The following is a 24,549-nucleotide window of genomic DNA, read 5'->3' as shown; positions in this document are numbered from 1 at the left end:
TCGCCAACATTTGTTATTCTCTTTTTTATAATAGCCAGTCTAATTGGAGTGAGGTGATATCTCAAAGTGGTTTTTATTTGCATTTCCCTGATGAGTAGTGATGCTGACCATTTTTTCATATATTTGTTGGACATTCATATGTCTTCCTTTAAGAAATGTCTATTTAGCTCCTTTCTTTTCAATAATGAGGAAAAAAAATTTTAATTTTTTTAAAACCAATGTTATCTGTAACAGACTTCTAATTAGAGGCTAGCATATAACTCTGAATGTGAAAACATAGTGTTATCACAAATGTACTCAATATGTGATCACATATCGATGATGAAGCACATTGTGAAAAGCACTCCACTTCATCATATCACAAAGACTCCCTTAAAAGATTATTTAAGGGGGGCAGACATATCAAATCAAACTGCTTCAACTAAAAGTGAATGGCTCAAAATTAGCCCCATTTAAAATTAGTTGCAAGTCATAAGATTATAAATTCTTCCAAAATTTAATTTCAATACTGAGTCTGTAGACATGAATTCTACTCAGATTTGAAAGTTGTTCAGGATCCTGAGTGACGCTATATATTTTTTTAGTCTGTTGTGTTTGAAGAGAAAGATTAAACTCTAGCAATAAGCCCTGTTAACATCTTTTGCATATTTCTTACATTGCTCCATTCCTAAAACCTGATTTCAACGAACGAATAAAAAAAGCCAATAGTTTGAAGAGTGGTTTGTATAATAATGTTTGAGAATACAGGATTTGAAACAAGAGATTCTGGGTTCAAGCCATAATTCTGACTCTGACATTTGTGAGACTGTTAATAGCCAATTAAATACTGAGTCAGTCTTTCCCAACTGTGTTAAATGGGATAAAAATAATTACTTTGTCTGAATGCTTTTAATACGAAAATTATGAAAAATACTATAAAATCTGAGGCAGATAATATATTACCATTTTCATGTTACTTTTACATGTGTTAGTTTATTTTTACCTCCACAATAACACAATAGGTATGGTGGAAAACTAGAATTACAGCCATTTACAGATAAAAAACTTGAGGCCAAAAAAGTTTAACTGATTTAGAGGTACAATTAATGAATGATGTTGAGACTTGTACAAAAATTCTGGCCATGAACCCAGTGTTTTTTCCACTATTCCATGACACCCATTTCATGCAATGTCAATCTCAGGTATTTTATCCTATTACATGGCATCATCATTTTAATAAAACATTGCAATTAGTACTTGCCAAATGTCATGGTTCAGTTTAATTCAATCATACCTGTAATGACATAACTATAGATTTAAACAACTTGCTTGAGGCACATTTCTTCAGACTTTAATCAAACATCTTCCAAGTCTACCAAGAGACATCCTTTCACTTATGCTCAGGCAAGACAGAAAAAAACATTTACCTACAGAATTTTAGCCAAATGGTAGGATTTTATTTTTTAAGGCCGAATAATATTCCATTGCATGCACATACCACATTATTTTTTAACTATTTATCCATTGATGGATAATATGGATGAGCATGGAAGATATTATGCTAAGTGAAATAAATCACTCACAGAAGGACAAATACTGCATGATTCTGCTTATATGAGGCACCTAAAACTGTCTGTTCTTATGCCAGTATCTTGCTGTTTTGGTTACTATAGCTTTAGAGGATATTTTAAAGTCAGGCAATGTGATGCCTTTGACTTTATTCTTTTTGCTTAAGATTTCTTTGGCTATATGGAGTCTTTTGTGCTTCCATACAAATTTTAAGTTTGTTTGTTCTATTTTTGTTAAGGACGTCACTGGTATTTTGAGAATTATGTTGAATCTGTAGATTGACTTGGATAATATGGAATTTTTTATTGCAGTATAGTTGATTGTACATATCTGTGTGGTTCAGAGTTTTTTATTGTACATAGTTGATAGTACATATCTGTGTGGTAATACACTAATATTGATACCTGTGTGAAATATGTGATGCTCAAATCATGATAAATGGTATATTCAACATTATACAATGTAATTGGTGCTTGTAGCCCTTTACCAATTCCTAACTAATCCCCCTCCCCTTTCCTACCTCTGGTAACCCCAATTCTGTTCTCTCCTTTTGAAAGCTCAATGTATTATTGTAATTGTTGTATCTTCATTTATTTATTTGTTCGTTTGTTTATAGGTCCCACTTATAAGAAAGGACATGTGGTATTTCACTTTCTGTGCCTGGCTTATTTCACTTAGCATAAATGTGGTATATTTACATAATGGAATACTACCCTGCCATAAAAAGAATGAAATACTGCCATTTGCAGCAACATGGATGAACTTACAGAAAATTTTATTAAATGAAATGTGGACATTTTGATGATATTAATTCTTCCAATGCATGAACAGGGGATATATTTCTATTTGTATCCTCTTTAATTTCTTTCACCAATGTTTGATAGTTTTTATTATTGAGGTCTTTCACCTAATTGGTTAAGTTTATTCCTAGGACTTTCACATTTTTGGTAGCTATTGTGAATGGGATTACTGTCTTGATTTCTTCTTCAGATATTTCATTATTGGTCTATAGGAAGGCTATTGTTTCTCATGTGCTGATTTTGTCTCCTGCCACTATGCTGAATTTGAATTCATTTAGGAGTTCTAGTAATTTTTTGGTGGCGTCTTTGGGGTCTTCTATGTATAGGTTCATGCCATCTGCAAATAAGGACAGTTTGACTTCCTCCTTTCCAATTTGGAGGCACTTTATTGCTTTCTCTTCCCTTATTGTGCTGCCTAGAACTTCCAGTACTATGTTGAATGAGAGTGGGGAAAGTGGGCATCCTTGTCTTGTTCTAGATTTTAGATGAAAAGGCTTCAATTTTTGTCCATTCAGCATTATATTAGCTGTGGGTTTGTCATACATGGCCTTTATTTTGTTGAGGAGTTCCACTTTTTATACCAAATTTTGAGATCAGTTTCCTGGCAGTGTTTCAATCAGTTTAGTACAAAATATTTTCAACAAATCTTTGTACAGGTAGGACTGGCATTGTTATTCCCTTGGTTTGTCTGTGGTCTTAAGATCTATAAGTAGGTATGTGGTAATATTAGCATCTTGTTGCTGCTGTTATAATTTGCCACACATTTAGTGGCTTAAAACAACACAAATTTATCTGACAATTCTGTGGGTCAGAAGTCCAACATGGCTCTCACAGAATTAAAATCAAAATGTTGACAAGGTATCCAAAGGTTGTCCATATTTCTTAGCTCACAGAGCCTTTTCTCCAAATTCAAAGCCAGAAGCATTGCATCTCTCTGACCATTATTCTGTAGTCACATCTCCCTTTGACCTACAGTCAGGAAAGATTTTCAGCTTTTAAGAAATCATATGATTAGAGTGGTCCAACCTGGATAATCAAGAATAATATCCCCATTTAAAATAATTTAACCTTGGAACGCCCGAGCCGTGCCGCGACTGAACAGCCCGAGGCGGCAGTGGCCGAGAACAGGGAAGGCAACAAACCAGAGGCAGAGAGTGAGCACCCGACCTGGCACAGCCCTGTGAGTGACCCCTGGCCCAGCTCTGTTCAGGGGGCTGACGCCCACCTGGCTCCCACCTGCATCACCAGGCCACTCACCGCCCCGGGACTGCCTCCATTTTCCCAGGTGCTGGAAGCTCCGCCCGGTTCGGCCATCACTGAGCCTTCCCACTTGCTTGGCCTGGTGTGGGGCTTTCCGGAGCCTGCGGGCCGGCCTCCCCTCCCACTCGCTCCGCGGTTCTCTGGCGGGGCTGGTGGCTGGTCCCCGGCCAGTGTCGGGAGGGCAAGGAAGTACGGGCAGGCCGACTGTCACTCCACCACACCCTGGACTCCAGCCCCCAGTAAACTTCCTGTTACTGGGAGGCAGATGCCATCTCTGCAGCCACCAGGTCGGAAAAAAGCCTAACCAATTTCTGGTTGGGAATAGCATGGTAGGAGAGTTCCCAGGTCCACTTGAACCTGCCGGAGAGCAGGCTGCAGATGGGCGCTAGATTTGGTCTATGCTGGGGGGATACAAAGGTGAACAAGCCCGAGAGAGATCTACACAGTGCTACAAAGGCACCCAGAGAGACCGGTCGTCTGTGCCTAGCAAAAACCTGGTAGACTTCCTGGGCGAGGTGGTGCCGAGCAGGGTCTTGAAGGCCCAGCTGATAGATGAGGGTTGCAGAAGACACGCCCCAGCCCAGCACAGTGTGCACAGAGTGGGGAGACATGCGATCTGGGAGGCGGAGACTTGACAGGAACCACACACCCGGTGGGGGCGCCACTGCACTATCCAACAGCCTAGGGCAGAGCACAGGGAACAGGGAGAAGTCCTGCACAAGAAGTGAAAGCTCAACAGAGATCACACACCCTGTGGTACGTGATCCACCAGCCCAGCAGAGTCTAAGCTGACCAGAAAGGTGGCTCCCTGGAGAAGCCCAAGACCCGAGGCAACCACACACACAAGGCACTAGAGGCCAACTGAGCAGTCACGGAGGGAGCCATACCAAATTGGCAACCACAGCAACATCCTAGTTAATCATCAGTCTCAAACCAGTGGTCTGTGAAACCCCCTGCCACAATGAATAAACACCAAAAAAAAGATACCAGAAATACAAAAAATCAAGAAAGTACACCACCAAAAGTTAATAAATCTCAAACTCTAGATCCTATAGAACAAGAAGCCCTTGAAATGACTGACAAGGAAATTCGAGTGATAATTCTAAGGAAACTGAATGAGATACAAGAAAACTCAGCTAGACATCATGATGAAACGAGGAAAAGTATACAGGATCTGAAAGAGGAAATGTACAAGGAAATCAATGTCCTGAAAAAAAATGTAGCAGAACTTGCTGAACTGAAGAAGTTATTCAACGAAATAAAAAACACAACGGAGAGTTTAACCAGCAGGCTTGTCGAAGTTGAAGAGAGAACCTCTGAACTTGAAGATGGGCTGTTTGAAATAACACAAGCAGACAAGAAGAAAGAAAAAAGAATCAAGGACATTGAAGAAAATCTGAGAGAGATATCAGACAACCTCAAGCGCTCAAATATCCGAGTCATGGGTATTCCAGAAGGGGAGGAAAATGGAGATTCCATTGAAAACATATTCAACAAAATAGTGGCAGAAAACTTCCCAGGTATAGGAAAAATCACAGATCTTCAGATCCAGGAAGCTCAACGATCTCCAAACGTATTCAACCCAAAAAGGCCTTCTCCAAGACATGTCATAGTCAAATTGGCAAAACTCAGAGACAAAGAGAGAATCTTAAAAGCTGCAAGAGAGAAGTGTCAAATCACCTATAAGGGAGCCCCAATCAGGCTAACATCAGACTTCTCATCACAAACCCTAAAAGCTAGAAAGGAATGGGATGATATTTTCAAAATACTAAAAGACAAAGATTGCCAGGCAAGAATACTCTACCCTGAAAGGCTATCCTTCCGAAATGAAGGGCAAATAGTATATTTCTCAGACAAACAAAAACTGTGGGAGTTCACTACCACACGACCACCCTTACAAGAAATTCTCAAGGGAGTATTGGGTTTGGATCCTGAAAAATAACTACCACTGCCATAAAAACCCAAGAAAAATCAATACCCACTAGTATAATAAAAATGGCATCCATGAAGAGAAAACAAAGAAACAAAAACACTATCTACAACCTAAGGAACCAAAAAACACAGAAACCAAACAGTAAATCAGAAAGCAAGGAACAAAAGACACCTAAGACAACCAAACAACCAATAAAATGCTAGGAATAAATCAACACCTTTCAATAACAACTCTTAATGTAAAAGGCTTAAATTCCCCAATCAAAAGAGGCAGATTGGCTGACTGGATCAAAAAGGAGGACCCACTATATGCTGCCTACAGGAGACCCATGTCACCCATAAAGATTCACAAAGACTAAGAGTGAAAGGATGGAAAAAGATTTACGATGCAAACAGAAAAGAAAAACGAGCTGGAGTAGCTATTCTTATATCTGACAAAATAGACTTTAAACTAAAAACCATAAAAAGAGACAATGAGGGACACTACTTAATGATAAAAGGACTGATCCATCAAGAAGACATAACAATCATAAATACGTACGCACCCAATGTTGGAGTAGCCAGATTTATAAAACAAACTCTATTAGACATAAAGAAGGAAATAGACACCAATACCATAATAGCAGGGGACCTGAACACCCCACTGTCAATATTAGACAGATCATCTAGGCAAAGAATCAGTAGAGAAACACAAGATCTAAACAAGACTCTAGACCAATTGGAATTGGCAGATATCTACAGAACATTCCACCCAACAACCTCAGAATATTCATTCTTCTCATCAGCACGTGGATCATTCTCCAGGAGAGATCACATATTAGGTCACAAATCAAGTCTCAATAAATTCAAAAAAATTGCAATTATCCCATGTATCTTCTCAGACCACAATGGATTAAAACTAGAAATTAATAATAAACGAAACTCTGGAAACTATACAAACACATGGAAATTAAACAGCATTCTACTTAATGACATATGGGTCCAAGAAGAAATCAAGCAGGAAATCAAAAAATTTCTTGAAACTAATGAAAATAATGATACATCATACCAAAACCTGTGGGATACTGCAAAAGCAGTATTGAGGGGGAAATTTATTGCATTAAACGCTCACTTCAGAAGAATGGAAAGATGGCAAGTGAACAACCTAACACTTCACCTTAAAGAACTAGAAAAACAAGAACAATCCAAACCTAAAGTTAGCAGATGGAAAGAAATCATTAAGATCAGAGCAGAACTGAATGAAATTGAAAACCAAAAAACAATTCAAAAGATCAACGAATCAAAAAGTTGGTTTTTTGAAAAGATAAATAAAATTGACAAACCATTAGCATGGCTAACAAAAAAAAGAAGAGAGAAGACTCAAATAACCAAAATTAGAAATGAAAAGGCGATATTACAAGGAATCATTCGAGACTACTATAAACAACTACACACCAACAAATTTGAAAATCTGGAGGAAATGGATAAATTTCTGGACACACACAAACTCCCAAAACTGAACCATGAAGACGTAGAAAATTTGAACAGACCAATAACAATAAAGGAGATTGAAGCTGTTATCAGAAGGCTCCCAACAAAAAAAAGCCCAGGAACAGATGGATTCACAGCAGAATTTTACCAAACATTCAAAGAGGAATAGACACCAATTCTTTACAAACTATTCCAAAAGATTGAAATGGACGCAAATCTCCCAAACTCATTCTATGAAGCAAACATCATCCTGATACCAAAACCAGGTAAAGATATAACCAAAAAGGAAAACTACAGGCCAATATCCTTGATGAATATAGATGCAAAAATCCTCACTAAAATACTAGCAAACAGAATACAGCAACACATACGTAAAATTATTCATCACGATCAAGTGGGATTCATCCCAGGGATGCAAGGTTGGTTCAACATACGCAAATCAATAAATGTGATACACCATATTAATAAACTCAAACACAAGGACCATATGATCATCTCTATAGATGCTGAAAAAGCATTTGATAAAGTTCAGCACTCATTCATGACAAAGACCCTCTATAAGTTAGGTATAGAGGGAAAGTATCTCAACATAATTAAAGCCATATATGATAAACCACTGCCAATATCATCCTGAATGGGGAAAAACTGAAAGCTTTTCCTTTAAGAACAGGAACTAGACAAGGATGCCCACTCTCACCTCTCCTATTCAACATAGTGTTGGAAGTACTAGCCAGAGCAATCAGAGAAGAGAAGGAAATAAAGGGCATCCAGATTGGAAAAGATAAGTCAAACTGTCCCTGTTTGCAGATGACATGATCCTATATATCGAACAGCCTAAAACCTCTACAAAAAAACTCTTGGAATTGATAAATGATTTCAGCACAGTAGCAGGATACAAAATCAACACACAAAATCAGTAGCATTTCTTTTCTCCAATAGTGAACATGCAGAAAGAGAAATCAAGAAAGCCTGCCCATTTACAATAGCCACCAAAAAAATAAAATACTTAGGAATTGAGTTAACCAAGGAGGTGAAAAATCTCTATCATGAGAACTACAAACCACTGCTGAGAGAAATTAGAGAGGATACAAGAAGATGGAAAGATATCCCATGCTCTTGGATTGGAAGAATCAACATAGTGAAAATGTCCATACTACCCAAAGTGATATACAAATTCAATGCAATCCCCATCAAAATTCCAAAGACATTTTTCTCAGAAATGGAAAAAACTATCCAGACATTTATATGGAACAATAAAAGACCCTGCATAGCCAAAGCAATGCTGAGCAAAAAAAATAAAGCTGGAGGCATAACACTACCTGACTTTAAGCTATACTACAAAGCTATAATAACCAAAACAGTATGGTACTGGCATAAAAACAGACACACTGACCAATGGAATAGAATAGAGAATCCAGAAATCAACCCACACACTTACTGTCAGCTGATCTTTGACAAAGGCACCAAGCCTATTCACTGGGGAAGGGACTGCCTCTTCAGCAAATGGTGCTGGGATAACTGGATATCCATATGCAGGAGAATGAAACTAGATCCATACCTCTCACCGTATACTAAAATCAACTCAAAATGGATTAAGGATTTAAATATACACCCTGAAACAATAAAACTTCTTAAAGAAAACATAGGAGAAACACTTCAGGAAATAGGACTGGGCACAGACTTCATGAATACGACCCCAAAAGCACGGGCAACCAAAGGAAAAATAAACAAATGGGATTATATCAAAGTATAAAGCTTCTGCACAGCAAAAGAAACAATTAAAAGAGTTAAAAGACAACCAGCAGAGTGGGAGAAAATATTTGCAAAATATACATCTGACAAAGGATTAATATCCAGAATATATAAGGAACTCAAACAACTTTAAAAGAAGAAAACAAGCAACCCAATTAAAAAATGGGCAAAAGAGCTAAGTAGGCATTTCTCTAAGGAAGATATCCAAATGGCCAACAGACATATGAAAAAATGCTCAACATCACTCAGCATCCGGGAAATGCAAATCAAAACCACATTGAGATACCACCTAACCCCAGTTAGGATGGCTAAAATCCAAAAGACCCTGAACGATAAATGCTGGCGAGGTTGCGGAGAAAAAGGAACTCTCATACATTGTTGGTGGGACTGCAAAATGGTGCAGCCTCTATGGAAAATGGTATGGAGGTTCCTCAAACAATTGCAGATAGATCTACCATACGACCCAGCTATCCCACTGTTGGGAATATACCCAGAGGAATGGAAATCATCAAGTCGAAGGTATACCTGTTCCCCAATGTTCATCGCAGCACTCTTTACAATAGCCAAGAGTTGGAACCAGCCCAAATGTCCATCATCAGAGGAGTGGATACGGAAAATGTGGTACATCTACACAATGGAATACTACTCAGCTATAAAAACGAATGAAATACTGCCATTTGCAACAACATGGATGGACCTTGAGAGAATTATATTAAGTGAAACAAGTCAGGCACAGAAAGAGAAATACCACATGTTCTCACTTATTGGTGGGAGCTAAAAATTAATATATAAATTCACACACACACACACACACACACACACACAAACTGGGGGGGGGGGGAAGAAGATATAACAACCACAATTATTTGAAGTTGATACGACAAGCAAACAGAAAGGACATTGTTGGGGGGAGGGGGAGGGAGAAGGGAGGGAGGTTTTGGGGATTGGGAGCAATAATCAGCCACAATGTATATCGACAAAATAAAATTAAAAAACAAATAATAATAATTTAACCTTAATTCAATGTGCAAATTCTTTTTTGCCATGTAAGGTAACTTATTCACAGGTTCTGTGATTGGAATAAGAGAATGCCTGGGAGGCTTTTATTCTGTCTACCACAGTGGTAAAGTTGAAATTAGAAGTTAGGACACTTGATGAACAACCTAAATGTTCATCAACAGACAACTGGATAAGGAAAATGTGGTACTTATACACTATGCAATAGTATTCAGCCATAAAAAAAAGAGTGAAATTCTGCCTTTCACAGCAACTTGGATGAGCTTGGAGAAAATTATGTTAAGTTAAATAAGCCAGGCACAGAAAGAGATATACCACATATCCTCACTCATAAGTGGGAGTTAACAAACAAAGAAGGAAAGAAAAGAAGCAGAGAACAGACACATTTTTACAAGAGGTGGGACATAGGCAGAGGAAGGGGAGATAAGGAGTAATTGTGTAAGGGACATAAAAACTAATTATGATATGTAATGATGAACATGCTAATAATATTGATTTAATTGTCACATACTCTACACAAATACTAATAGTCAAATCTGTGCCCCATAAATATGTATAAATAAAAATAATTAATAAAAAAGAAAAAACAAAGGAGGTAGGATGAGAAAGTTGCCCAGTAATATCCGGGAAATGAAAGATGCAGGAGGAAAAATTGTTGGAAGGAAATGGGATGATTTACATCTCTACTGAGACCTAAATATGGCCACATTATCTTGAATAAATTTTTGGTAAAATATGCAAAGTTCTAGATAATGTTGAAATGTGAGGGACAGCAGAATGAACCACTGAACTGTGGTGGCCATGGGGAATGGTTTGTAAGAAATGCTCTCTCCCCAGTGTGTATTACTAGAATTGAATCTGGGGAAATGAGAATAGGTGGCAGATCAGGTGAGGGAGGCTTATTAGATGGTTCTAAATAAAAGTCCCCTCTCTCAAACCAGAGCATGTTGCCCTCCCAGTCAGAAGTGGTGCTTTCACATATCTGAGCACTCCTGGACTAACATTACCTGGTGTAGAATCGCACTGACTGGAAATTAAAAAAAAAAAAAAAGTTGAAGGGTGTGGCTCCCTCATTGACCTGAGAAGAATACATAGAGGGAGAGTAAAAACCTTAAGGTAGACTACTGTTGACTCCAACATGGCTAAAGTGATCAGGAAACTACTGGAGCCTAGAACAGTTATGGGACAACCAACAACAAGCACTAAAGGAAGGAAGATGAAGACCACCTATGAATGTAGGTCCAAAGGCAGTGGAAATGTGAGAAGATCTCACCCAAGCTTTTCCTCTATCTTTCCCACAAATCCCACCCACAGCTCTTACCTTTCCTTTCCTGGCACAAATCCCCTCTTCACCAAGCACTTCTCATAAAGCCCCCTTCCCACCCAGTACCCATCATTCTATTTCCCTACCAGGTGCAGAAGACAATGTTGTTAAAAAGACCCCTTTAAAGAAATTCAAGGAAAAATTGTGTTCAAGCAATTACCACCCGTTCAAGAAAACCTAAGAGAGTAATAATACCAACAGTATGCCACCACAGGCTCAATATGTCAGCAGACAATGAACAAAGAAGACTGGAGAATTCCACCAATCCAAGTAATGCCCCATGCATAGCAAAACCCAGAGACCTAGATCTATCTCTATCTGCTGCATCTCTGTGAGACCTGTGGAGATATGGCCAATTGCAGAGAAACAGAATCTTGCACCAACAGGGTACACTGATGATGATGATTAAAATTATATCAACAGGATGTGAAAAGGAGGTGTGCATGTATGTGTGTGTGTGTGTGTGTGTGTGTGTGTACGAGTTCTCTGATGGTGGGGAGGGAGGAAAGGATAGGAAAAGGCAAATGTGTATGAAGGTAAGAAGGTGGGATCTTACAGGGTTGAAGGCCAGACCATCAGGTTACCATTAAACAGACAATGGGGATAAGGATTTGGTGAGGACTGAGCACTGATGGTAAATTTCCCTTCCTAACACTTTATCATACAGACAAGGAGAAAAAGGGCTTGGTGTTTCTACACGTGTATTTGGAGGGATGGGAGGTAGACTCTAGTGCAGAGAGGTACGATGTGTGTGGGAACCAGTGCCACCTACAAAAATGGCAAACAAAGAAACCACCTCCAGACCACATACACAATAGTGGTGTTTGTTGACGTCACCTGATGCTATAAGCAGCTGAAGTCTCTCAGCAGGACCAAAAACTTTATCCTACTGAAAGTACTATGCACTAAAATAATGGTGTTTGGAGGCCATAAACCAAGCACTAATTAGACCAGTTTCTTGCTAGGAAACCTGAAGTTGATCAGTGGCTTACCAAAGGCAGGGCAGTGGAAGTAGTCTATCCCACATGCAGGCAGCAAAGAGGAACATGGTCTACAGAGAATTTTAATACAAGAATAAAGCTGAGTGATAGCTAATCTTCTTTTCACTGTTACCTTCATACTCCAGCATTTCTTAATAATGCCAGTGATAAACTATTCTCTCTCACCCCCAAAACACTTTATCTTTAATATTCTTCAAATGTTTTCTCTTTTTCTTCACAAAATAACATTTTTAAAACCAATAATAAATATTGAGGTAAAATCAACATACAATAAACAGGACAAAGTGTTCAATTTGGTTAGTTTTGACACATGTATATGCCCTTGAAGCCATCATCACAAAGAGTGAGCATATCATCATCCACAGAAGTTTCCTTCTTCCTCTTCAGAATCTGTCCCTCATGCCCCTATCAGCATCCCCATTGCCAAGCAACTATATATTAGTTGGCCTTTTAAAAAAGTTTTATAGAAATGAAATCATAAGGTGTGTACTTCTTCTTTTGCCTTTTCTTTTTACTCAGCATAGCGGTTTGATGATTAATATACATGCTACATCTATCTATAGTCCATTTCTTTTTATGGTAAAGTAGTTTTCCATTGTACAGATACAACAATTTGCTTATCCATATACTTTTTGATGGATATTTGTATTATTTCTGATTTTTGGCATTCACAAGTAAAACTGCTATAAATATTCATGTGCAATTGTTTGTATGAGCATCTGATTTCTTTTTTTTCTTTCATTTTTTTGGGGGAAATTATCTAGGTGTAGGATGCCTGATTCATAAGGGAGTTTTATTTTCAACTTTTTAAAAAAGAAACTGCTAAGCCAGGCACAGAAAGAGAAATACCACATGTTCTCACTTATTTGTGGGAGCTAATAAAAATAAATAAGTAAATATACAAATGAATTGAGAGAGTCGGGGGGACAGAAGACACAATCACAAGAATTCCTCGATTTTGTTAAGACAAGTGAACAGATATGATGTTGATGGGGGAGGGGAGAGAGAGGGAGGAAAAGGAGGAATTGGTAAAAAGACATGAAAATCAACTGTATTGTATACTGATAAATTAAAATATAAATAAATAAACAAATCATATAAAAAAGAATAACACACGGAGAAAAGATAATGAACATAAATACTAAAAAAAAAGAAAAAGAAACTGCCAAATTATTTTTGGAAATTGTTACAATATGTTACATTTTTACCAGCAATGTATAAAAATTCCAGTGTTCCACATCTTTGTCAGCACTTGGTATAATCAGTCCTCTATTTTAGGTATTCTAATAAGCATGTACTGGTATTTCATTGCTGTTTCTAATATGCATTTCCTTAATGACTAACAATGTTGAACACCTATTCATGATTATTTGACATCTGTATATCTTTTATAGGGATGCATCTGTTCAACTGTTTTGCCCATTTTTGTAGGGTTGTTTGCTCATTATTGAGGTTACAAAGATTTTCTTATATAAAGGTGTCAATCCTTTATCACATGTATGTTTTTGCAAATATTTCATCCCAGTCTGTAGCACATTTTCACTCTAATTTTCTTTTAAAGAGCTGAAGATCTTAATTTGAATGAAGTACAATTTATCATTTTTTTATTAATGGATTGTATGTTTTTTGTTGTCCCTGACAATAATTTATTCTCCTATATTTTGTTTCAGAAAATTTTATAGATTTAGGTATTCAATTTAGACCTGTAATCAACTTTTTGTTAAATTTTTGCATATAGTGTAAGGTATATACCAAAATTTTGTTTTGTTTTGTTTGCAGATGGATAGCCAATGGTTTTAAGATCATTTATTAAAAAGAATATTCTCTCTTCAGTAAATTGTGTTTGTAAATTTTGTCAAAATCTATTTTCCACAGTCTGTGGGTCTATTTCCGTAGTCTCTATTCCATCCCATTGATATATTTTTCTACTCTCAAGCCAATTATATACTGTCGTAGGTATTGTTGTTTTATAATAAGTCTTAGAACAAGATAAATTCTCTGATGTTGTTTTGGCTGTTCTAGATTCTGTGTATTTCCACATAAATTTTAGAATGAATGTTTTAATTTCTGTGGCAATCCTGCTGGGATTTTGATTGACACTATGTTTAGTCTAGAGATAAATTGTGGGGATCAATAATAAGGCTTAAAAACCATAAATAAAGTATGGATCTACATCTATTTAGGTCTTTAGTTTCTCTCAGCAATGTTTTGTAGTTATTAGTGAAGAAGCCTTTCATCTTTAGTCAGGTATATCCCTAAATATTTTATATTTTTTATACTATTACAAATGATATTGGTTTTTATTTCAAATTCTGATCATCCAATATCAGTCTATCTACCTACCTATCTACAATTGATTTTTATCTTGATTATATAATAGTTTTTAGTATATTTTTGGATTTGATTTGCTAAAATTTTCCAAAGAAACTTTCTGTCTAAGGGATTCTAACAGATATTAATTTTTAACTTTTTTGTACTGTCTTTGTCTAGTATTTGTTGCAGGGTAATGCTTGCCTTACAGAATGAATTGGAAAGTATTCCCTCCCCTTCAATTTAATAGAAGAATTTATGTAAAATTGATATTATCAGGGTTATTTATTCTTTAAATGTTTGACACAATTCGCCAGTGAACCCATCTGGACCTGTAGTTTTCTTTGTCTAAAAGTTTATACCTAAAAGTTGTTTCCTTAAATAAATATGGCTATTCAAGTTACTTCTTTTTGAATAAATTTTGGGAATTTGTGTTTTATAAGCAAAGTGTCAAGTTCATCTAATTTTATTAATAAACTTTTTTTTTAAATCTGTAGAAACTGTAGTGATGTTACTTCTTTAATTTTTGATATTGACAAACTGTGTCACTTTTTTTCTGTCCAGTCTGTCTAGAGGCTTATCAATTTTATCAATCTTATCAAAGAACTAGTAGTTTCATTAATTTTTCTCCACAAATTATGCTTTTTTATTTTATTGATTTCCACTATGTTCTTGCTTATTTTCATTTTTTCTTCTTACTTTTGATTTCATTTATCCTTATTGTTCTGGTTTCTTAGGGTTTGAAGCTAAAATAATTGATTTTTGGAGCTTTCATCTTTTCTAACATAGGAATTTGGTGAGATGAAATTCCCTATAATTGCTGCTATAGCTACATCCCAGAAATTTTAATAGATTGTGTTTTTATTTTCATTCAATGGAAATAGATTTCACTTCTCCTTTTGATTTCTTCTTTGACCTCTGTTTTAGTTTAAAATGTGTTATTTAGTTTGCAAATATTTAAGAACTTTCTAGAGATCTTTCTCTTATTGATTTTAAATTTGACTCCATTGTGATCTAAATACCAATTTTGTATGACTTAATTTTATATTTAGTAGGATTTGTTTTAAAATCTTTTTAAGTAAATGCTCTTTGTGCAGTTGAAGAGTTCATATTCTGCTATTGTTGACTGGAGTGCTTTATAAGTAGCAACTAGGTCAATTAGATCTACTCTCTTCATATTTATGTTGATTCTGATGAGAAATATGCTGCTCAGATATTTTTCTTCTGCCACCCCTTCTTATCCTTCAGAGACTATAATTATACATATATTAAGCTGCTTAAATGTGTTCCATTGTTCACTGCTTTTCTATTCAGTGTTTTACACTTTTTATCTTTTTTGTTTAATTTTGAGTCATTTCTCTTACTATGACATCAAGTCCACTAATTTTTCCTTCTGCGATATCTAATTTACTGTTAATCCTATTCAATGTATTTTATCTCATACATTGTAATTTTTATTTCTGGAAGTTTGATTTGAGTATATTTTCAATTATGTCTCTACTTACCTTTTAGCACACATGGAATAGTTATAATAAGTGTCCTAGTGTTCTTATCTAGTAATTCTAACATCTATGTACATTCTGAGTTGATTTTGAATTGATGAACTTTTTTCCCTCATAATTGTTCATATTATTCTGCTCCTTTGCACGTCTAATAATTTTATACTCAATGCCAGATGTCGTGAATTTTATCCCATTGGGTGCTATTATTTTTATACTCTTATTATTAGTTTTGCTCTATAATGTAGTAAAGTTACCTGGAACCAGTTTAATCCTTTCATATCTTGCTTTTAGGATTTTCTAGGTGGAACTAGAACTGAATTCAATCTATGGTTGATTATTCTTCACTACTGAGGCAAGATCCTTTTCTGTAAACAACACAATGCTCCATGAATTATGAAGTTTTCCAGTCTGGCTGGTTGGAACAGGCACTATTTCTGCCCTTATGTGAGCATCAGTTAATGATTCTCTTCTCCTTTCTGATTTTTCTCATTTTCTCACATGTGTGCTTTAATTAGTAATCTCCTAAATACTTGAGGAAAATCCTCTGCAGAGCTCAGCCCTCTCTCTGCTCAGCTCTCTCCTCTCTGGTATTCAGTTCTATGAACACTAACTGCCTTGATTTTGCCAGACCCTCAACACAATCTACTCAACTTTATGATTAATAACATGTCTCCTCTTGAGTTACCACTCACTCTACTGCAGGCTGAAAACTCTCACAAAGAAGGGAGGTGGCATAACTGTACAATTCACCTATTCATTCTTCATCTCTAAGTGATTCTTATCCTTCATTGCCTGATGTGCAATGTCCTGAAAACATTGTTTCACATATGTTTCTATTTCTTTTTTCAGAAGGAAGGATAAGTCCAGTCCCTAATACACCATCTTATTTTTAAGCAAAAATCTTGTCTCAACAAGTATCATTTTGTGTGATTAATGTAATTTTTGTCTACAAATAATATAAATTACGGAGGTTATTATGTGTCAAGAACTCCACATGCATGATCTCACTGAATACTCACACCAACTCCACGTAGTATGCAATATTGTCATTCCCACTTTTCAGATGACATAACTGAGGTTCAATGAAGTCAAGTAACTTGGTCAACATCACACAGCTAGTAAGCAAATGCAGTTGACCTAAGACACAATCCAGACCTGTCTGACTCCAAACGCCTTTATCCTAACAGTATTGCTATTCTTTCATGTATGTCAACCAACCCTTAATTTTTGTGTTACATTTGGTGACAAAAAGGATCATTACCGTTTTGAAGCCATTTAAAAGTATAATTAGATTTTCTCTAGATCAGACTTTAAATGCACTTAGCCAAATAATTATCATACTAGAGATATTGTGTGTTTTGGATTTAGATAAATAAATCTAAATGTCATCTTGTCAAGCTCAAATGCCAACAGTTGTGTGTGCAGTTTCCAACAGCACAACCTTTGAAAACTTGTTTTTCTTTAATTGAAAAAGATACAAGATCTGTGGGAGTAACAGAAAGCTTAATGTTGAGTGATGCCAAATGCAGGTAAAACAGCTTGGAAAAACACGTGCCATTTGAAAGCTGTACCTACAGCTTAGCAGGAAGAGCATGTCATTTTATTCACAACAAATGACCCAGAGTCACAACAAAACTTTACTCTCCCAGATAAAATGGTTTGGGTAGAGCTAGCACCCAATCTGGGTAGTACCACTGACCAGATTGAATGCAATGTTTCAGCAGTGGTAAATAGGGTCAAGTATTTGGATAAATAGGTTGTCCAAGTGTTCAGCAGAAACTGGAGAGTTAGCATTAGTAAAGCAAAATCCAACAGGCAAGTCTGAAGGATTTGGGCCTAATGCTCTGTTGGACCTATCAGTCGTGTCTGAAGAGCCTATTAACCGTGTGAAAGAAAATAAATCTCTGAGGTACACCTAATTTTATCATTTGTGTCTGAAGGCGTGAGGAACAGGGAGATAGGAGTAAGTCATTCTCTAGGTTACCTTAACACTGCTGCCAGCGTCATCTTTTCTAAAACATGAGTTTGGCCATGCAGTTTCCCTTCCTACAAAACATTCACTGTTGCTTCAACATGCCATACGAGGGCTTCTACAGTCTGGCATCTGCTCTTGCTTCATCTCTACTGAGAATTCATGCCTCAGACATACTAAACTTCCTACTGTTCTCTAAATATGCCATGCTATTAAATGCCAACATGGTTTACTTATCTCCTTTATCTCTTCTTGGAATTCCTTGTCCCGATTTACCTTTCTGGGAAAATACTCCTTATCCTTCAAATGACAGCTTAGAAGTCTCCTATTTGGTAAAAACATTTTTGAATTGCTAAAGTGGATGCCATCACTTCCTCCTTATTCTACCACTGTACCTAGCACTTACCTCAATTACTGCATTTATCACACTGAATTACATGTATAAATGTATGTCCATCTCATCTATTTTACTGTGAGCTCCTGAGGGCAACAACTATATCCCCCACCATGCTGAACAAGACTAATGATAAATAAGGAAGTAAATGAATAAGAAGAAAAAATGGAAGATATATTGAAACAATGGACAGAATAATCAGAGAATAGAAGCAGAATGCAAATAATTACGTGATACCTCTTGATGACTAATGAAACAAATTTTTATTCATTTAAATGTTGAGCAGGCCATGTTTTGCTCATGGGCAGCCTATACTTCCACTGAGTCTGTGTATTGATATTACACTACAGGAAAATGGTTGACAAAGAGTAATGTTAAGACATAAAAACGGTAATCCTTTAGAACCTCCAAAAGTGCAACAATTATTAAAGTGATCACTGTAAATATTATGATAAAAGTAGTTCTCCTTTCAAATAATTCACTTCAGTTTTGTATGGTCCGCCGCCAGCTGACCGGAACAGCCCTAGCCTCGTTGCTTTTGGTGGGCCAGTTTCCCTCCTGTCCCCTTTGGAAGGAGACGGGGGAACAGAGCCGTGAAGAGAGGTGAGCACACCGCCGGCCCCAAACCAGCCTGGTTAAAGGACACTCAGACGCGGCGGGGGTTCTGTCAAGCAGTTCCGTTTATTATCACACAAGCACTTGCTTTTAAAGGCAAATGGGGAAGGGAGGTTTTTTACTTAATCTTATCAGCTTAAAGGTCAAGGGCATGTATCCTGTCTCAATGCCTAGCTATTGCACCCACGAGCGCGGAAGCGCATATTTGGCCAATAAGGCTAAGGCAAGGTTCCCGCAGACACTCCCACCCTACTTCCTCCCGGTGCCGTCTTCGGCTGCCACGTTAATATGCCCTTGTGGGCCCATAATGGAGCTGCTTGTAATGTCACTTAAGGTGGCGTTAGTTTTTAAGGCCCGACAATTTTCCCTTAGTGAACTCCTCTAGTGTATACAAAATAGGATTATATTTCATAAGAAGATTGATGTGCACACAACTTTTATATACCACATCTACTAAATAAATAGAAACATAGCTGCACTTTTCAATAACAATTTAGATTTGGCATTATGATTGTACAGCAAGTTCTAAGCTTGTTTTAATTTTCTTCATATCAAAAATAATATATATATATATTTAATATATATATATAATATATTTCATATATATATATTTCATATATAATATATATATATTTCAGCTTTTGAGTTTAACTGTACAACATCTCATATATTTGAACTGTGTATTGTCCTAAATCACATTTCTTCAAATGTTAGCTGGAAATACAACATGTATGCAATATGTGTAAAGTTCATTTTATTGTAAATAGAATTGAATTGCGTAGGTCAGTGTTTCTCATAGTGTCATCATTGCACCTTTGGAAGTTTCCAAAATTCTTTCAGTAGTCTGTGGGGTCAAAATTATTTTCATAATTATATAAGGACACTATTTTCTTTTTCATTATGTTGACATTTCCAATCATGGTACAAAAGCAATAGTGAGAAAATCTGTTGGAACCTTAACATGAACAAAGGCAGTAGCATCAAACTGGATTATCTTTGGATTCTTCACCACTACACTCACAGAAAAAAAAAAAATTGCCACTTTCACTCATCCGTAATGAAGCACTAAAAATTATTACTTTTGTTAAATATAAACAATTGAGTACACACTCTGTATAACAAAATGAGAAGTATGCATAAAAAACTTCTGCCAAATAATGGAGTAAAATGGTTGTCCCCAGGAAAAATACTTGTGGGATTGTTCAAGCCGAAAGCTAAACTATGTGCATATTTTTATGGAACACCATTTTTACTTGACAGACAACTGACTGACAAACTATTGTTTTCAGACTGTGTAGTTGGCAGACGTTTTTTTTTTAATTGAAAGAAGTAAGCCTATCGTGTCAAGAGAAACAACTAATTGTATTTGTTGCTAATGATACTATTTAGACTTTTATGAAAAAAATACAATTTTGGATGATTTCTAACTGCCCCTATAAACTTGACAGCTTATTCTTAAAGATTACTGATTGGTAGTGATATTAACAAATGAGATGATTTTGATATTATATAATTAAATTATATTATATTATATATTATATTATATTATATAATTAAATGTGTTGACATACTCATCTATATAACTCAGTGAACCAGGATTTCCCAAATAACCAAATGGCGATGTTACAAAATTATGTGTGGGTAAAAGACTCTTAAATTGCAATATAAAGCAATGGATTTTAATGTAATAGCATACAAAAAGTTATCAATAGGGTTTCAAATTTTATGTTATAACCAACCTATATACTATTACTCCTTCAATTTGAGTGTAATATCTAAAAGAATATCTACAATACCTTAAAAGACTAATACATTTTACTTTTCCAACTCCATATCTGTGTGATGTCAGATTATCTCCATATACTTCAATTAAAACAACATATTACAAATGTTTGAATGCACTTGCATCAATGAGAATTTTACTTTTCTCAATAAATACTTCTGGTTTTGCACAATAGTGGTGTTTTTCATAAAATATGTTACCTATGTTAACATGTAATGGATTTATTATTGTTTTTAAATGAATTAATAAATAAATTTTTTAAGTTCTCAGTTTTAATTTCTAATATTATAAATTTTGGTAGAGATAACCCACATGAATAATAGCTCTCTGTGTGGGTCTCAATAATTTTTTAAAATACAAAGGGGTCTTGAGACAAAAAATTGGTATATATTAACTCATTAAATAAATATTCGTTGAAATCCTAATACTGTGGTAGGACCTACAGGATAATGTGTTGAGTAAGACAGACATAGTCCATATACTCATAGAAATGATGAGTTGAAGGGGAAAATGGACAATAAACAAGTAACACATTCAAAAATAAATTAATCATGTTTTAAAAAGTACTATGTAAGAAATAAACATGATGACTGACATGTTATCAGCTATGCAAGATCTTTTTCTGCCGTGCACTACATTCATCCCTTTATTCTCTCACTTCTTTCTTTAAAAAAAAAAAAAAAAAAAAAACCTTATAGTTTTAACAGCTATTAGCTTTGCCTGTCAAGAAATAAGTCCTTCAACCACCAATTCTTCCACCTGTTAACTAAGATGCACTACCTCCTCCCTATCCCACCATTTGCCCAGCCTTACCTTATTGCTTTCAATCTCCAAGGAAAAGGTGCTTTTCTTTGTGAATAAGTTCTTCTCTCCATTGTTCGGTGAATTCTGTTATTTCGTTAGTCCTCAAAGACCTCGTTCCCATTATGTTTTCTCTCTTGTGCCTTCACTCGCTCCTTATCCACCACGTTCAACTCCTATATCTACCAATATTTTCACATCTTTTCAAGAATGCATGCAAACTGTCACCACTGCTTTACCTCATATTCTCTCTATTTTAATTATGAACCATATTCATTATTCAAAAGTACCACAATAATTATAGCAAACACTCATGTATTTATGATCCAGAATTAACAAATAAAGATACAGTGAACCTCTTTCAATCTCTTTCTCTTTTTCCCAATCACTATCTTGAAGTTATTGCTTATACTTCCTATATATTTTTATTCTTTTCCATCATAATGCATACAACGATGATCAATATAATAAAGTTTTGTGTTTAAATTTTATATAAATGAAACCACACCATACATACCCACTTATATCTTATTTTCAAATGTTTCCTTATGATAGAAAGCCTTTTTTTTTCATTTTAACTGCTCTTAGAATTTTATTATATGAATTTATCATAATTTATGAAACCATTCCTTTATTAATTGGTATGTAAGAGTGAAATTGGTAAATCATAGGGTACTCAGGGTATGAATATGTTTAACTTGACCAGATATTGCCAAACTTTCCTCCAAAATGGACAATCATTTTCCCTTATGTTAGCTTTTATGAGGTATAATCTACATATAATAACATTCACCAACTTGACAGATTCATATAGTCATGTGATCATCACTACGATCAAAACAGAGAACATTTCCATCACTCTAAAAATTTCTCTCCTGCCTGTAAAGCTAGTGCTAGGGCTCACAGACCCCTCGAGCCCATTGTACAGACTGGGTCACAAACCCTCCACAAGCAGGCCTACCAGCTAGGTAATAGGAAAAGGTCCTGGGAGCCACGGGTAAAAAAAAATTAATAGGCTTTATTCAGAGCTAGGAGCAGCCACCCTAGTGGCTTCCTGGAGCCTCCCGAGAAGCGCTATGTATCAGAACCATTAGTCCTTTATACTTAAGTCCATACATAACCCAAAACACCTGGCAAGATTCTGAACATCTGAGGGGCCCTGACAATTTTTCTATATTTTCCTAACACTGCCCCTTTCAGTCAATCCTTTCCTCTTATGGCAAAGATTGATTTCCTTTCTATTACTATATTTTTGCCTTTTCTAGCATTTCGTGTAATGAAATCATACACTTTATATACTTTTATTTCGGCTTCGGTCACTCTGGACAATGCTTTTGAGATTTATTCATGTTATTACATATATCAATAGCTTGTTCCTCTTTTTGCTGAGTAGTATTCTATTTATAGATATATCACAATTTGTTTATTTATGCACCAGTTGATAAACATTTGAGTAGTCTCCAGTTTGGGACTAAAGTGGTCTGACCAGTTAGCTCAGTTGTTTAGAGCACTGTGTTATAACACCAAGGTCAAGAGTTCTGATCCCAATACTTGCCAGCCAGAAAACAAACATACAAAAAAAAACCACTAATAGTATTTGTAAAAAGCTGCTAAGAACATTTGAGAACATATTTTTGTAAAGATGTAAGTTTTCATTTTTCTTGGGTAAATAACTCAGAGTTGAATTGCTAGTTTAATGTATATTTAACTTTATAAGACACTACCAAACTGTTTTCCAAAGTGGCCATACCAATTGCATTCCTATCAGTAAAGTTTGAGTGTTCCATTTACTCCACACTCTTGCCAACACTTGGTATCACCAGCTTTTTTAATATTATAATTAATTATAGTGGGTGTGAAAGGGTATGTTTGTACATTTTTTTTCCTTCAAAATGTCAATTTTTTCAGACCCTGTTGAGGTATGAGCGACAAATAAGAATTATATATATTTAATGTTCAGCATGATGTTTTGATAAGTGTATACATTGTAAAATAATTCCCAAAATCAAGCTAATTAACATCTCAATAACTTCACACAGTTACCATTTTATTTCTGTGGGGAGAACACTTGAGATTTACTCCCTTAGCAAATCTATGTATAAAATACATTATTATTAAGTCATCATGCTGTATATTAGTTCTTCAAAACTTATTCATCTTATAGTTAAAAGTTTGTACCCTTTGACTCTCATCTCCCCATTTCTCCCATCCTCCGCCCTAGTGAAAAATCAGAAATGTTTCTATAAGCTTGACATTTTTAGATCCACATTTAAGTGAGTTCATGCAAAATTTGTCTTTCTGTGTGTCTGGCTTATTTCACTTAGCATAATGTCCTCTGGGTTCATCTATATTGTCACGAATGACAGGATTATCTTCTTTCTTTGGCTGAATAATATTACATTGTGTGTATGTATGTGTACATATATATACACACCACATTTTCTTTATTCATTCAGTTGTTGATGGACACTGGTTGTTTCCATATCTTAGCTATGCTGAATAATGCTGCAATGAATGTGGGAATGCAGATATCTCTTTGACATATTAATTTCATTTCCTTTGGATGTATTTCCAGTAGTGTGATTAGTGGATCATTCAGTAGTTCTATTCTGAATTTTTTGAGAAATTGTCATACTGTTTTATACAGTAACTGTAAAATTTACATTCCATCCAACAGTGTATAAGGGTTCCCCTTTCTCCAACTTCTCACCAACATTTTGTATCTTTTGACATTTTTAAAATTTTCATCCTAACATATGTGAAGTAATATCACATTAAGGTTTTCATTTGCATTTCTCTGATGATTTTTGGTGTCAAGCACATTTTTACATACCTGTTAGCCATTTGGATGTCTTCTTTGAAGACATCAGTTCATGTTTTTTGCCTGTTTTTCATGAGGTTACTTATGGTGTTTTTTATAATTATCATTTGCTATTGAGTTATCTGAGTTTCACGTATATTTTGGATTTTAACGTCTTATCAGATAAATAATTTGCAAATATTTTCCCATTTCATAGAATGCCTTTTTATCTTGGTGATAGTTACCTTTGCTGTGCAGAAGTTTTTTA

Source organism: Cynocephalus volans, chromosome X (genome assembly GCF_027409185.1).
Source record: "Cynocephalus volans isolate mCynVol1 chromosome X, mCynVol1.pri, whole genome shotgun sequence".
Classification (NCBI taxonomy): Eukaryota; Metazoa; Chordata; class Mammalia; order Dermoptera; family Cynocephalidae; genus Cynocephalus; species Cynocephalus volans.
The sequence above is the reverse complement of the archived record's forward strand: the minus strand, read 5'-3'. Positions refer to the sequence as shown.